General features: G+C 43.0%; 1 protein-coding gene across 9 annotated transcripts in view; it reads right to left on the reverse strand.

The window, feature by feature from the left end:
- The window catches only part of Akap11 (A-kinase anchoring protein 11), a 54665-nt gene extending 43360 nt beyond the window's left edge, over positions 1 to 11305 (reverse strand). For 3 of the 9 annotated variants that reach the window (XM_042285245.2, XM_042285244.2, XM_042285243.2), the window contains exon 1: positions 11161 to 11304. The gene's annotated coding sequence lies outside the window, so the exon portion shown is untranslated. Of the gene's footprint in view, positions 1 to 6510; positions 6592 to 9156; positions 9444 to 11160 lie in introns of those variants that run through there. The other 6 variants (XM_076545424.1, XM_076545423.1, XM_076545419.1 and 3 more) reach the window with 5 other exon arrangements.
- Between the last annotated feature and the right edge of the window lie 2250 nt (positions 11306 to 13555).

A 13555-nucleotide genomic window follows, 5' to 3' on the forward strand; every position in this document is an offset into this window, starting at 1 on the left:
CATGACCACTGTTATAAAAGAAAGCATTCCATTGAGGGCTTGCTTACAGTTTCAGAGATTTAGTCCATTACCATCATGACAGGGAGCACAGAAACATGTCACTTTGTATTTAACTTAATTTACATACCTACCAAAAGACTACCTGTGCAATGTAAAAGAGAATCAGTATGGAATTACATGGCACTGTTCTGAGGAAAACAAACAAACAAACAAACAAAAGACCTTTGGAAATGCAAAGACAGGTGGAAGACAAAGAAAAACAGCAAGGGAGGGTTACTCTAGTTTACTAGCTGCACAAGACCAAACATAAAAACTGTCATAACAATCTTCACACCTGCTATGCCCTCTTCTGGATGAAGAGAGAAGAATTCTAAGCAAGGAATCAGAGGATAGTAAAAAAATCAGAGGGAACTTAGTTGATATGATAGAGACGTGATGAGAGACAAGCCAAGCAGAAAGCAAATAGCTGGAAGTGGAGTGGCTAGAGCTCAGCAGAGAAACAGGAAAAAAAAAAAAAAGCACTGCTAATAAAGTAAATCTCGTGAAGAACAGCACAAAAGGAGTGTGCATCAGGAAAAACAGATTTAATAAACAACTGTACATACATATTTAGAAGAAAAAAATCACAAAATTCATAAAGAGACATAAAAACAATCAGAGAAACAACTATAAAACACGGAACAGAGATAGATGCAGGGTGCTGAATAAATATATACACCTCTGACTCTGTGACTTCACCTCTCAAAACCTCCCTGCAATACCTGCTTCCGCAAAATTCACAAAATAGTGCAAGACTAGTCAGTGAACCAAAGATAAAAACTAAAAGTAATCTACAAGTTCCTTCATTTAAAGAAAAGTCACTTATTACCCAGATGTGGGAAATGGTGGGGTTGAATAATACACATGAGTGAAGAAGCAGATTTCAGAATGCTGCAAATGACTTGAAATTAAAAGGCAGTTGCACAAGCCTAGGAAAGGTCTTGAAAAGAGGATTTTTTTTAATGTTACAAAATGCCATCTATCTGATTTTATGGAGAGATAATAAATTATCAAGAAAAATAAGGCCAGTTCCAACATATATGCATTATCTCATTCAATATAAAATCTGTAACTGTGTATGCATAAATGTAAATATACACACAGTAGATACATTACAGATAGTGGTTTTATCATAGATAATAATCTTATATTTTTCTAGATGCACATAAATTCTTAATGATTAAAAAAAAACACAACTTCCCAAGCCTTCTTACCTCACCTCTAGCTTAAGAACTGTTCAACTCGACACCATCTATAACTTGACCTTTTTTATAATCAGAGGACTCAGGCATAAAACACCTTCCCAACAGTAATTGCAACCATGACTCACCCTCCGCACTAGCTCTCAAATCACAACCTATAAATCAGATTATTTCTAAAGCCACATACTTAGAAGATCCAGTTTCATCAATACTATTTTTTCCTTAATCCTTGTTTGTCCTCACGTTTTCTTCCTATTTAGTTTTCCGAAGGTACATTACCTGTGGTTTGAACCACACAATGAAGTTCCTAATGTAGAGTTTCACTTCAGTCCTATGCTTTAGTTTCAATTCCTCTTATCTAAATGCTCTATTAGACATTTACAATTAAGCATCTCTGCTAGGGTTTGGATATGGCCTGCCCCTGAGGCTTACATCCTAGAGAGTTGGTCATCAGTATGGCAGAGACAGTGGCACACTGAAGAGGTGTGACTCTGGGGATCTCTAGGCCCTGGAGGCACAGCCTTCACAAATAAATTACTGTTGCTCCATGGCAGTTCTAGCTCCCATGCGACTAGATTAAGCACTCCATGAGCTGGTCTAAAGCAGCTCCTTCCAGCTCTCTGGCTTCCAGTCCCACAATTCAATCTCTTCTTCTACACACACTCGGGCCACGGTGTTATCTACTATGTTGTGATTTATCTAGAAAGCCCAGACTAGAGGCTGAAAAGTTGGAGCTGCTCAATCTGGGACTTTGAGTCTGTAAATCTTCAAGCTAAATAAATCTATTCTCTCTAGAAAATAGCTCACCTCAAGTATTTTGTTACAGCAACACAAAACAGACTAAGCCAAGTATAGTTACTATAAAAATAAGTATGTTTAAGCCAGGTGTGGAGGTGCACACCTTTGATCCCAGCACTCCAATACAGAGAAGCAGGCGCACCTGAGTTTGAAGCCACCCTGGTCTATAGAAGGAGCTCTGGGACAGACAGGACTACACAGAGAAATCCTGTTTCTAAGGACAAAAAGTATGCTTAAAACTTGAATAAAACTTCTCTAAACACTCTCCATTCTATTTCATTAAAAGCCAATAAATCAACACCACATAGTGAACCACAAATTCCCTCAAAACATACTGGTGATCACAGCTCCTAAATTACCAATTCCTGGTGTTATGCTCTAAAACTACTCATTTAGCTAACCTACACTCACTCTTCATGCATCTTCAAGGATCACTGAGGAAAACTTGACTCCTCTCTCATCTTTCCCTGTCCCCTTTCCCAACATTTAACATCTCCTTTATGCTTTCCAAGTGGTTTGTCCCTTAATTTTCAGATGCTACTGTTTGCACACATCTCTTTTGTGAGCTTGAGGAGCTCAAATTTGTATTTGAGCATGGCAGGATTCAAACACTTGCTAAATAAAAAGTAAGCTTATGATTGCACACACATGTAATCTTAGGTTCAGGGCTGAGACAGGACTAAGAGGTCAACGCTGGTCTAGGCAAGATTCTCAAAATATATTTTAACACATACCAAATGGCCAAGTGTTAAAAATTAACTTTCCATTGGACTACAACAAAACAGTACAACATACATAGGAAACACTGGTTTTCAAACATCAGGCAACAGCAATGCAGGGTGTGACTGATACCTCAGAAAGGAAACATTGCCTGCCAGCTACTTCCAGGTCACAACACAGGACAGCAAAGCCAGGCAGTCTGGCAGTCACAGTGAGTTTTGGAGACAAAGCTCATTCATACAATAGGTCAGAGTATTAAAGGAGAATGCAATGACAGGGTTTGGAACAGTTCACACTCTAACTACGCAGAGGAGGGAAAAGAAGTCCTTATTGTGACCCATTAGGAACAGATAGTTCCCACCTAGGGAATCCAATTATCACCACTAACAAAACAACCCCACGGAGTCCAAATAATCTAACTGTACTCCAACCACAGCCAGCTCTCTGGAAAAGTGCACACCAAGCAGGCAATAACAAAAAACTCAACTATGGGCAGCAATAAAAGATGAGCATGCAAAGGAGGAAAATCTGTCCCTAACTGGGAGGGGAAAAAAGGCAACAAGTCAAGTGCAGACCTAGAAGTGATACACTGAAAAAGCTAACAGAGCTGAGTATTCAAGCAGAAAGACATTGTGAAACCACAGTGTAATGGTGTGTGATGGCTGATCTTAGTTGTCATCTGGAATCAATGCAAACCCAAGCAGCTGGCCACATCTGTGAGGGGTTCTCTTGTTTGGATCATTTGAGGCGAGAAGACTCACCTTAAATCCAGATCATGTGAGGTCAGAAGACCCACCCTAAATCTGGGCCACACCTTCTAATCGCAGCCTACATAAAAGGACACGGAAGAAGAAACTTTCTGTCTGCTTGACTGCACTCTCACTCCCAAGTTCGTCCATCCTGCTGCTGAGGCATTTCCTCACTGGTGTTAAGAACATAACTCTTGAGGATTCCAGCATAGACAGAAGACTAGCCAAGACACTGGGCATCATGGACTGAACAACTACCAGATTTTGAGCCTTTCTGTTAGGACAGCCACTGTTGGACTAGCTAGTCCACAGCATGTAAGTTACTCTAATAAAGTCCCTTTAATATACATAAATACATCCAATCAGTTCTGCTCCTCTACTGACCAATACACTGTTCCATACATCTAAGGGTGACTAATACACTCTGCTCCATACACCTACTGTTGAAGAAAACAGGATGGTGATAAAGGAAGAAACACAAGCTCCGAAGACTAAAACAGAACTTCTAAGAATGCAAGAAGGGGAATCCTGCAGGTGGGTAGATTAAGCAGGTAGGAGGGGGAGGTGGAGAGAGTAAGAGGTGAAGGATCAACAAAAACCAAGAATTATGAAAAGCCATACACATGCCTAATCACCACTTGGTGAGCTAACTTACAAAACAACAAACAACTAAGTATGAAGAGGCAGCCTGCACAGGTTATTAAAAGTCCAGTGCCAGGGGTGGGATCCCTCCTTATGGGCTGTTAGTCAGGGAGGTCCCTAAGGCCCCCAAAACAATACAGGCAATTGCCACCTCCAGTGGCTGTCCACCAGAACTAGACAGAAGACCCTATTACTGAAGACACCACATGGTCTGATCACAGGAACTGACATAGACGCTTCCTGTTGGGGAATATTATTTTAAGGTGTGTTACTTTTGTTTATGTTGCATTTGTTTAACTTTGTGAAGCTGTGTTACTGTGCCTGTCTAAAACACCTGATGGGCTAATAAAGAGCTGAACAGCCAATAGTAAGAAAGAATGTATAGAAGGAGAAATCTAAGAGGAGAAAAAAAAGAGATGGAGGAGTGAAAAAAAAATTGAGGAGCCAGAGGAGGAGGATATCAGGGACCAGCCACCCAGCTCCACAGCAAGCCACAGAGTAATAGTAAAATTTACAGAAGTTAGAGAACCAGAAAAGCCCAGAGGCAAAAGGTAGATGGGATAATTTAAGTTAAGAAAAGCTGGCTAGAAACTAAGCCAAGCTAAGGCTACACGTTCATAATTAAGAATAAGGCTCCATGTGTGATTTATTTGGGAGCTGGGTGCAGGCCCCCCAAAAAGAGCAAAAACAAACAACCACAGCTTCCTCCCTGCTGGGTAGCCCTCATAGTGCTGGAAAGTGCTATGCAGGTTGCTGGGGGTAGACTGTCATCAACAGGCTTATTCATCTGTACATTACTAACTTGCCAGGTAAGATGTGCCCACTGATGGAAATAGGGGCAAACTATGGGAGTAACCAATGGCTTTCTAATTAGAACAAGAGGGCGTTCACATCTAGTACTGCAAACTGGTAAGAGGCCCCCATGGCTGGGAGGTCACAGGCCCTAGTGAGGTAACTACAGCTGTAGCTTTACTGAATGACGAATGCCCACCAAATTATCTTCTAAATTACTGTTTAGCTCCATAGATCAATGCTGCTGACAACTTTGATTAGACCAGTTCTTTTTGCAATGGGCAGTGGTAAATACAGACTAAAACACAGCCAGTGATGAGAATAACTGACCAGTGAAGGCTCAGGAGACCTGCATTATCCATCTAATTCAGGGAACATCACAGAATGAGGATAGGGCGGAATGCTGTGTTCCCTGCATGACTTGGCATGGCACACCTGAACTCAAAATAGCTGTAATCACCTAAATACAAGACCCATACAAGACTGGGCCTATTAACATCTGTCTGGATTTAAAGGTAGTTGAAAGTAAGTGTGGAGTACAGCCCCATGAAATGTCCCACCACCACTACCAACCATCTACAAACAGTTAATGGGTACTAAGGGAAAGAGATTTCCTTTAGTGGTATAGCCACTAGTGAGGTGCTATGCTCCTGAAAATAACCCCTCACCTACATTATTTAAGCAATCCTACTGAGACTCACTGGGTCACCAAAAAAAAAAAAAAAAAATCAAAGTAGAAAGAGACTAGTTAGAAAGAGGAAAGGAGCTGCCAACAGGAGGAAGACACAATAAGGTAATGGGGGTGAATATGATTAACACATTATATTCATGAACAAAACTGTTCTGATACTATGTATAAGTCCTGTATTAATAAAAACAAAGGAAGTATTTTTAAAATGAAAAACATGCTAGATGTGGTAACAGCAGATTGAACACTGAAGTGAAATTGTAGATAATATAATACAAATTATCAAGGCAAAACACAGGAATTTAAAAATAGGCAATCCCACAACATCAGAACTTATTAAATATATATATATATATATATATATATATATATATATATATATATATGTACTTGGCAACTCAAAAGTCAGTTAGGGGACAGAACCAAAAAAAAAGGAAGGCAAAATGATCCAGAACTGGTCCAGAATGTACCAAATTTGATGAAATCAGTGATAGGTCAAAAAAAAAATCCAATAAATATTAAGAAAAACATTTAAAAAAAAAAAAAAAAAACACTAAAGTGAAACACGACCAAATTGCTAGAAACAAAAAAAAATCTTGCCTGCCATCAGGAAGGGTGAGCCCCAGTGCAGAGTGAGGACAGCAGACCTGACACAGAGGCAGCCTGAAGCCGGGCCGTGATCATCAGCACTGACAACTCAGAGGGAGAAGTGTTAACAGCCACACATGATAAAAAATATCTTTCGAAAATTAAGACAAAATCAAGTTCTTGTCACTAATCAGAGCTGTGGGGATCCATCCCAAGCTGATCATATGAGAATAACTATGAAAAGAAATTCTTCAGGCAAACAAAAACAGTAACAGACGGAACCTGGACCTACCGAAGTAACAATGAATGCGTGAAACGGTAACACACTGCTGATAGAAGAATATTTCCTCAGTTCGTAGCCGCTTTTAAAAAACTTTAAAAACAGCAATTGATTAGACACAGAAGTGAAATGCACGACAAAGAGAACAAAAGATTTGGTGGGTAAGCAGTGAAAAATCAGTCATTAGATGTCTACATCACGTATGAAATGGTATTGTGAGAAGGCTGTGCTGAGCAGCAAAAGCTAAAAGCCCCACAGTGACCACTAGGACACAAACAGAATTAACACTAATAATGAGCAGTGGGATACCGGTTGATGCCATCCTCTCATGGTGGAGACAGAGGCTAAGGCTCACCCTCACAGTGAACTGTGACAATAGTATGTACGGCAAGGCAGGATGAAAATGTTGGCTTTTCCCTCGGGTACAGACCTGCAGCTTGACTTACTAAATCTAAAAATACCACAGCTATCCTAACTGCCTTCCAAAACAATAGCCAGTTATATTAAGAAGAATGAGCATTCCTCACAATGACTAAGACACTTGCTTTCTGACAGTTTCTGGCTTTTTACATTGTATTCCTAAGTCAACCCATTCTTCCATTGTACAAGATACATTTCGTTCTTGCCTCCAAAAGGTTCTCATTCCCAGCACTTTGGTCAGGCCAGTCTTTGTTTAAGGGTGCATCTATTGTCCCTTGGATGCTAGCAGTATCTACCTCACTGTGAAAATCAACTCTCCAAAAGTCATCACTCGGACCTGGTAGAGCAAAGCTAACTATAGCACTAACTTGGTACTCGGTATTACAATTAAATGCACACAAGTCTAGGCCCTGGGTTAACTCTAAGTACCAGCAACATTCAACTGCCATTCCTGAAGTGGCTAAGTAACAGTGGCTAAGATACAACAGCAGAAAACCTTGCGCTCAAGAGTTCACTTACAATCCAAGGCCCGGCCTTGGTTATCTCTCCACATCCCTCAAAGGCCTTATCAAAAACAAAACCTTTCTGTACTGAACTGAACAAACTGTAAGGTGAAGGGAAATTTCAAGCACATGAGATTGAGGGACATGTGCTAACAAGTGACATCATCCAGTAAAGAGCAGAGTCACCTAGGCAAGAACTGTCAGAAGTTCACTCCTATTTGTTTTCTTAAACAGCCATAGAAAAATGTCACTGGTCTTTCAACCACATTCCAGGTTTGGCCTCTCTTCTAAAGTATGTCTGAGCCCAGCCAGTCATTGGTATTTCAAGTATCAACATGGGCCTCATTGACAGATCCTAAGTATGAACTGTTTGATAATGATTTCAAACTCCCTCTACAGCAACTGTAAATACAACTTCAAAAAGAAATATACAAACTAAAACCTTAAATGTTGCTGTCAATGTGACCATATTGTCAGGACCATAAAGTCACGTTCTTAATATTATATATAACCTTCTCAAGATTATTTCTACACAAAAGCATGTTAGATTTTTAACCTGGAGAACATACTGTCATGACCATAAAGTCATGTTCTTAGTGTTATGCATAACACTCTACAAGATTATTTCTAAACAAAAGCATGTTAGAATTTTAACCTGGAGAACAAATTTCTCTTTATCGGGGTACCTGCAACTCCTGGACTCTTAACAGTATGTTACTGAAAAGCACTGATAAAGTAAGACTCTGCCCCAGGCTGCCAGGAGCAAAAATATGTGAATAGATGTGTTCTGCAAAAGGTGTGGTGTTGGCTCATAGAAACCCCATAAGCCTGCACAGAGGCTATTCACTGATAGGATGTATAAGGAATAACTAAGAATAGAGAGTGTGAAACACAAAGTTAAGGTTTCCAGCTTAGAAAAGCAGAACATGGTGCTTTCCAACAGTATGGCACTATCCAAAAAGCAACTAATAACACAGGTTTAGTTAAAATCAAACCTGGAAACATTACGCTAAGAGTCATCCATATATCCGGAGTTTAAAGCTCATCAAGAGATTAGGAGAGAATATAAGATTAACCAAGAATGTAAAGGAATAATCACCATCAATGGTTCTGGGCAGGTAAAAAGGAGGGGGGGGAGGGGGGAACCACAACTGTGTGGAATCTAAAACACAGACTATTTCTTAAAAACCATTTTAAAAAATAGTTCTAAATGTGTTCTAAGACTGAGGAGGAAAATGATGACTCTCATATCTGAATACTCCAGAAGCCCAATCCAGTCAGCAACAGACACTAGCCTTCATACTTCTGCAACATACCTACCATTTGCCATCTAGAAAGAAATTAATAGGTTTATACACATGAATCCACGATTCTCATATTATCATTACGCCCATCATGCAAAGTGTTAACCTGTCAAACCTTACAAACTAGCACAATCTGTCCTGAAAAAAGGACCACTGAATCTCTACCTAGCTGAGACCAAGCGCCATGCAGTGCTTGGGGAAGAACTCAAGATGCTACAGTACACCAAGGGACCTACCATTTCCTCCTGGTCTATAGGCCTTCCCTGTCTTAAAGACCTTGCTGTAGCAGTCTGAAAAGTTGGAAGTGGGTGTGCTATGGACACTCTGGCAAAGCAAGAGGCTTCAAGAGAAGGACCGTAGGTATTTAAACGGAATAGAACACGCAACTAGCAGTAAGCAGAGAACTAAGAGAAAACTCGGTGAGTTTCAACCTGAAGACTTTCTGGTCCCCGGGCCACTGAACTGGAATCACAAGCTGGGCCCTAGAGGCAATGCTCCAACAGTATGACAAGTGCCTTTTACAAGTAAGCTAATTCAAATGGCTTTTTGATTCTTGCAGCCAAACAGTCCTCAAGCCATTAAGGAAGGTCAAAGGAAAAATGCCGAGTAAGCAGTGGCTAGTACAAAATTGCTCAGTTTCCTCCTTCTGTCAAGTCCGTCAATAATCCAGATATTCCAAATGCTTAATTCCAGGAAGTTCTTTTCAATTAATTTCTTTCTGTAAAGATGAGCAGAAAAAAGAAATATATGGATCTGCCCCATTTGCTTTTAAAATTGTAAAGCACGTTTCCCCCTGTGCCAACAGTGCCAGTCTGGATGCCCTCAACTAACACTCACGCTAGTGTCTTAACCTGTCTCAACGCTGTCTCTCAGAGTGCTTGCATTTTCTTTACTACTGGGGCCACTTCATAAAAAGAAAACAACAACAACAAAAAAACAGTCTACATAAGTAATTACTCCATCCAAAGTTACTCCAACTGCTTTCAAACACAAGACAAAGCAACCACTGCCCTAAAAGTTTGAAACCCTGGCCACAAAGTTAGAAAGACTAGCAACAAATAATTTTTCTCTTTGCCAAGATGAGTGGGAGAGAACTTTTGTTATCACCTTTGCCCATTCACCTAAGTTTTTCAAATCTTTGTGTATGGCTAAAATTTCCCTAGTTGTAACTGGAAATTTCCCTTTAAACAACTGGCTACATTATGATTTGAATTGGTGGAGTTCCTTTCCCAGACACTCAATCTTTGGAATTAAAATAAAATTAAAAAAGTACCATCATCTCTCCCAGAGGACTTCTTCTGCTTCTAGACTTAGCCCTGGAATGCAGAGGCTAGAAAAGGCTAGAAAATCTCTCACTGTAGTTCTGAGGCTTTGACTACAGTATATGCATATACAACAACTCAGAAAAACCACTGGCCATGGAGTATACTGCCAATTCCTTTTCAGATCAACTGAGCAGATCAGTTGAGCAGTACTGTAGCTATCTACATCAGTCACAGCTCAGCTTGCGAACCCACTTCTTCCCCAAGTCCCCAACATCTCTTTCTCTCTCCTAAGTCAGTTACTGACAGCAGAACTAACTGTTCAAGTCACTGTCAGCCCATGGTTCACAGTTCTTCCTGAAGAACACATTAAGTATGAATAACCAGAATATTCCTTGGAAAGTGTTCATGTATTTTGAAAGATTAGGTGGCACTATTTGAAATGACATCAGTCATAGCAGGCACTGGGCTGCCATTTACAAAAAAAAAAAAAGCGTAGACATTTAAACAAAATCATCTTTGCATAAATAAATACTCCATCTTTCCAGAATACTCTATGTTCTAAGTATTTTCATACGGAGCAAATGTGAGTATCAACATCAATAACACTGCTAACAAGGTGGGAAGACGGAAAGGAAACAAGCGTTTTAGAAGCAACTGAATAATCACAGAGCTAAAGAGAACTGCGAATATTAATTCCAGTATGCGCCAAGGCCATCAACGATGTGTCTCAGCAGTATTGCTCACCACGAAATGCCTTAATTGCCTAAAGCCTAAGCCACCTCCAACGAATAGGTTTTTTTTTTTTTTCAAGAGGGTAGGCAGAGTGAAGGGACTGTCACCAAGCCAGACCAGGGGGTTAGACTGTCACTGTGGCTTCTTCTTAGCCACAGACCATTTTCTATCCTGATAACGCAGGTCGGTGGCTCGGCCAGCCTGGGGGGGCGACGTTGACAGCGATGCAAACAGCGGCGCCTGAGGTCTGGGGCAGCGCCGGGGAGCCAGGCTCAGGCGCTGGACAGGGAAGGATGCTGCGGCTGCGGACAAAGTGCACCGTCCTCCTCCCGCCCGCGCCCCCCAACGCAGCAGCGAGGCCACAGCGCCCGGCCATTCGGCCGGCCCCCCGCCGTCGGGACCCGGCCCGCGGACTCCCCAGCTCCCCGCCCCGCTCACCCGGAGGCGCAGCCGCTCAGCTCCGGGGCATGTCACCCGCCCGTCACGGCCCGCAACGCCCGGTGGCGCGAGCCGCAGCGCAGCGCAGCCCAGCGGCGCCTCCCTCGCCCGCCCCGGCCGGAGACGCCACCGCCGCCGCCTCCTCCCCACGCCGCCCACTCACTCTCGCGAGAGCGGTCGCACCTCTCGCGAGAACGGCCCCGCGGACGAGCCCGCGCAAAAGGAACCAGGCGGAGCGCAGGGGGCGGGGGAGAGTGGTGGTAAAAAGCCTCCCCACGTGCTCTGGAGGGCAAAGCGGCCGGGCGCCTCTCACGTGACCCCGAGGCGCCCTTGCCATTGGCCAGCTGCCCCCCCCACCCCCGGCCCGTGGGAGCTTTCAACGCGACGCTGACCTACGAACTCTCCGCTGACGTCCTGCGCGCTTCCTGGTCCGTTGCCTAGGGAACGGCTTAACCCTTTCCTCCTCCTGCAAAGCACCCCAGCCTGTCTCCCTGGCCGCAGACTGTCCGCCTTGGGCCGCCCCGCCTCCCCGGGGTGGGTTCCCCACATCCGCAGCCCACTAGATCGAGGGTCCTCGCACGGTCCATCCTCCAGAATGGCCCCGCTCGGTGCCCAGCGTCTTCAGGGAAAAACCCACGTCATGCACCAGGCTCCGGCCCTAGCTGAACCTCCAGTCGGTCCGAGGGGGAGCGCTCACCCCCATGTGGCATCGAAATTGGGAAATCAGGCTTGGCTCACCAAGAAGCCCGGCCTCAGGTGACAAGCTATATGGGGGACTCCGGTCGAACTCGGAAGGACCAGTGCAGTCAAGTTGCGTGGTCTCCTCAAGGACATCCGTTCCTCAAAATGGCTGAGATGAGAAAGACATTTTGAAGTGTGTCCTCCTCCTTTGTTATTTGTTTTGTCTTCTTCAGGGCAGAGGGATGAGAAAGAATGCATTCCTGTGTTCTTCTCTTCAACAGCTTTTGGCCGTTCCCAACCACACACACACACACACACACACACACGTTGTAGGCACTATTCCAGGTTGTCTACTGAACTATGATGAAAACAAAATAGTCTCGGTTGTGGAGATCTGTGGGGAGAGGGGGAACGTCTGTAGGTGTGAAGCAACCCAAATGATCGCAATCTGATGGTGGTTACCATTGAGCCACTAGCTGGGCGAGGAAAGATTCAAGCAGTGCTTTGGATAACGGCCCTGCAAAAAATGGGAGAGAAGAGCAGCTCTGGAGAAATACGGCTGCTTCGCAGGATGGAATCTAGCGTATTTGAATGACAGGCAGGAAACCCGGGAAGATAATAGAGACGAGATTCCCTATAGCTTTATTAACCAAGCAAGGAACTGGGAATCTAGTCTACAGTGAAAAGCGTTGAACACTTACAAAAGGGGGAAATACCAACAATTAAAAAAAAAAAAAAAAAACAGTAAGTGCTTCCCTGTAGCTAGTGAATTTTAAGGAAGTCAAAGCAGAAGCAGGAGGTTTTGTCCCGGTGAGAGACAATTGTGTTAAGACCCAATTTCCAGTGACCTTGACATTCTCCAAAGCCTATTAAGTCAGAGGCCTAAAGATGTCTCCTCCCTTCTGTTAAAATATGTCGATATCTCCTACCCGAAAGGAATAAATGGAGGGGTTTGCTGTCTTGTTTTTTGTTTTGTTTGTTTGCTTTGTTTTTTGTCTTTCATCTTTTTCTGTTTGGTTTTGTTTTAACTACTTGAGAAAAACGAATGGCCAGGAAGGGCTCCCACCTTTGGTTTCCTTCCCTCCATTTCCACCACACAGGTTCCTGCATCTTTAAGTTCTAAGCAAAATGGAATATAAAATAATGTTTGTCGTACATATTTATTAGAGTAAGATTTGAAAAGATAGAGGTAGAGGCTGAAAAAAAAGGTAGAGTTTAATTAAAAGAAATCAGAAAGTCTTCCAGTGTGAAACCCCCAACCAACTGTAGACCTAATCAAATCACAGCTCTTTATGATCCCGAGTTTCAACTTCCTGGTACATAAAACAAGGCAATTTGCTCTGCACACAGGGTGGTTAAGGCAGAATTCCATCTTGGCATGCGTGGACTGGCAGAGGAAGCTGCAAAGGGAAATGAACTCTTAGGAAAGATGTAAGAGTCAACAAGCAGCGCAAGCCAAATGGAATTGGACCCTCACACCCCAACTGAGAAACTGTAACGGACTGAGACAGATACCAGGAATGCTTTCCTAAGAAACGCTGGCCTCGGGGTGTGAAAGCGGAAACGCTACCACCTGCTCAGCCTCATATTCCCTTTCTCTGGAGCCACTGTGAGTCTAGGTAGCCTCCAAAACATCCAGTGTGCCTGACCGGAGTAAGAACTAAATGGCCAGTAGCATTCTAAAGGTCTGGGGCAACAGCTGCAAATTAATGCC

This window comes from Peromyscus maniculatus, chromosome 9, assembly GCF_049852395.1.
Source record: "Peromyscus maniculatus bairdii isolate BWxNUB_F1_BW_parent chromosome 9, HU_Pman_BW_mat_3.1, whole genome shotgun sequence".
In the NCBI taxonomy this organism is placed as follows: domain Eukaryota; kingdom Metazoa; phylum Chordata; class Mammalia; order Rodentia; family Cricetidae; genus Peromyscus; species Peromyscus maniculatus.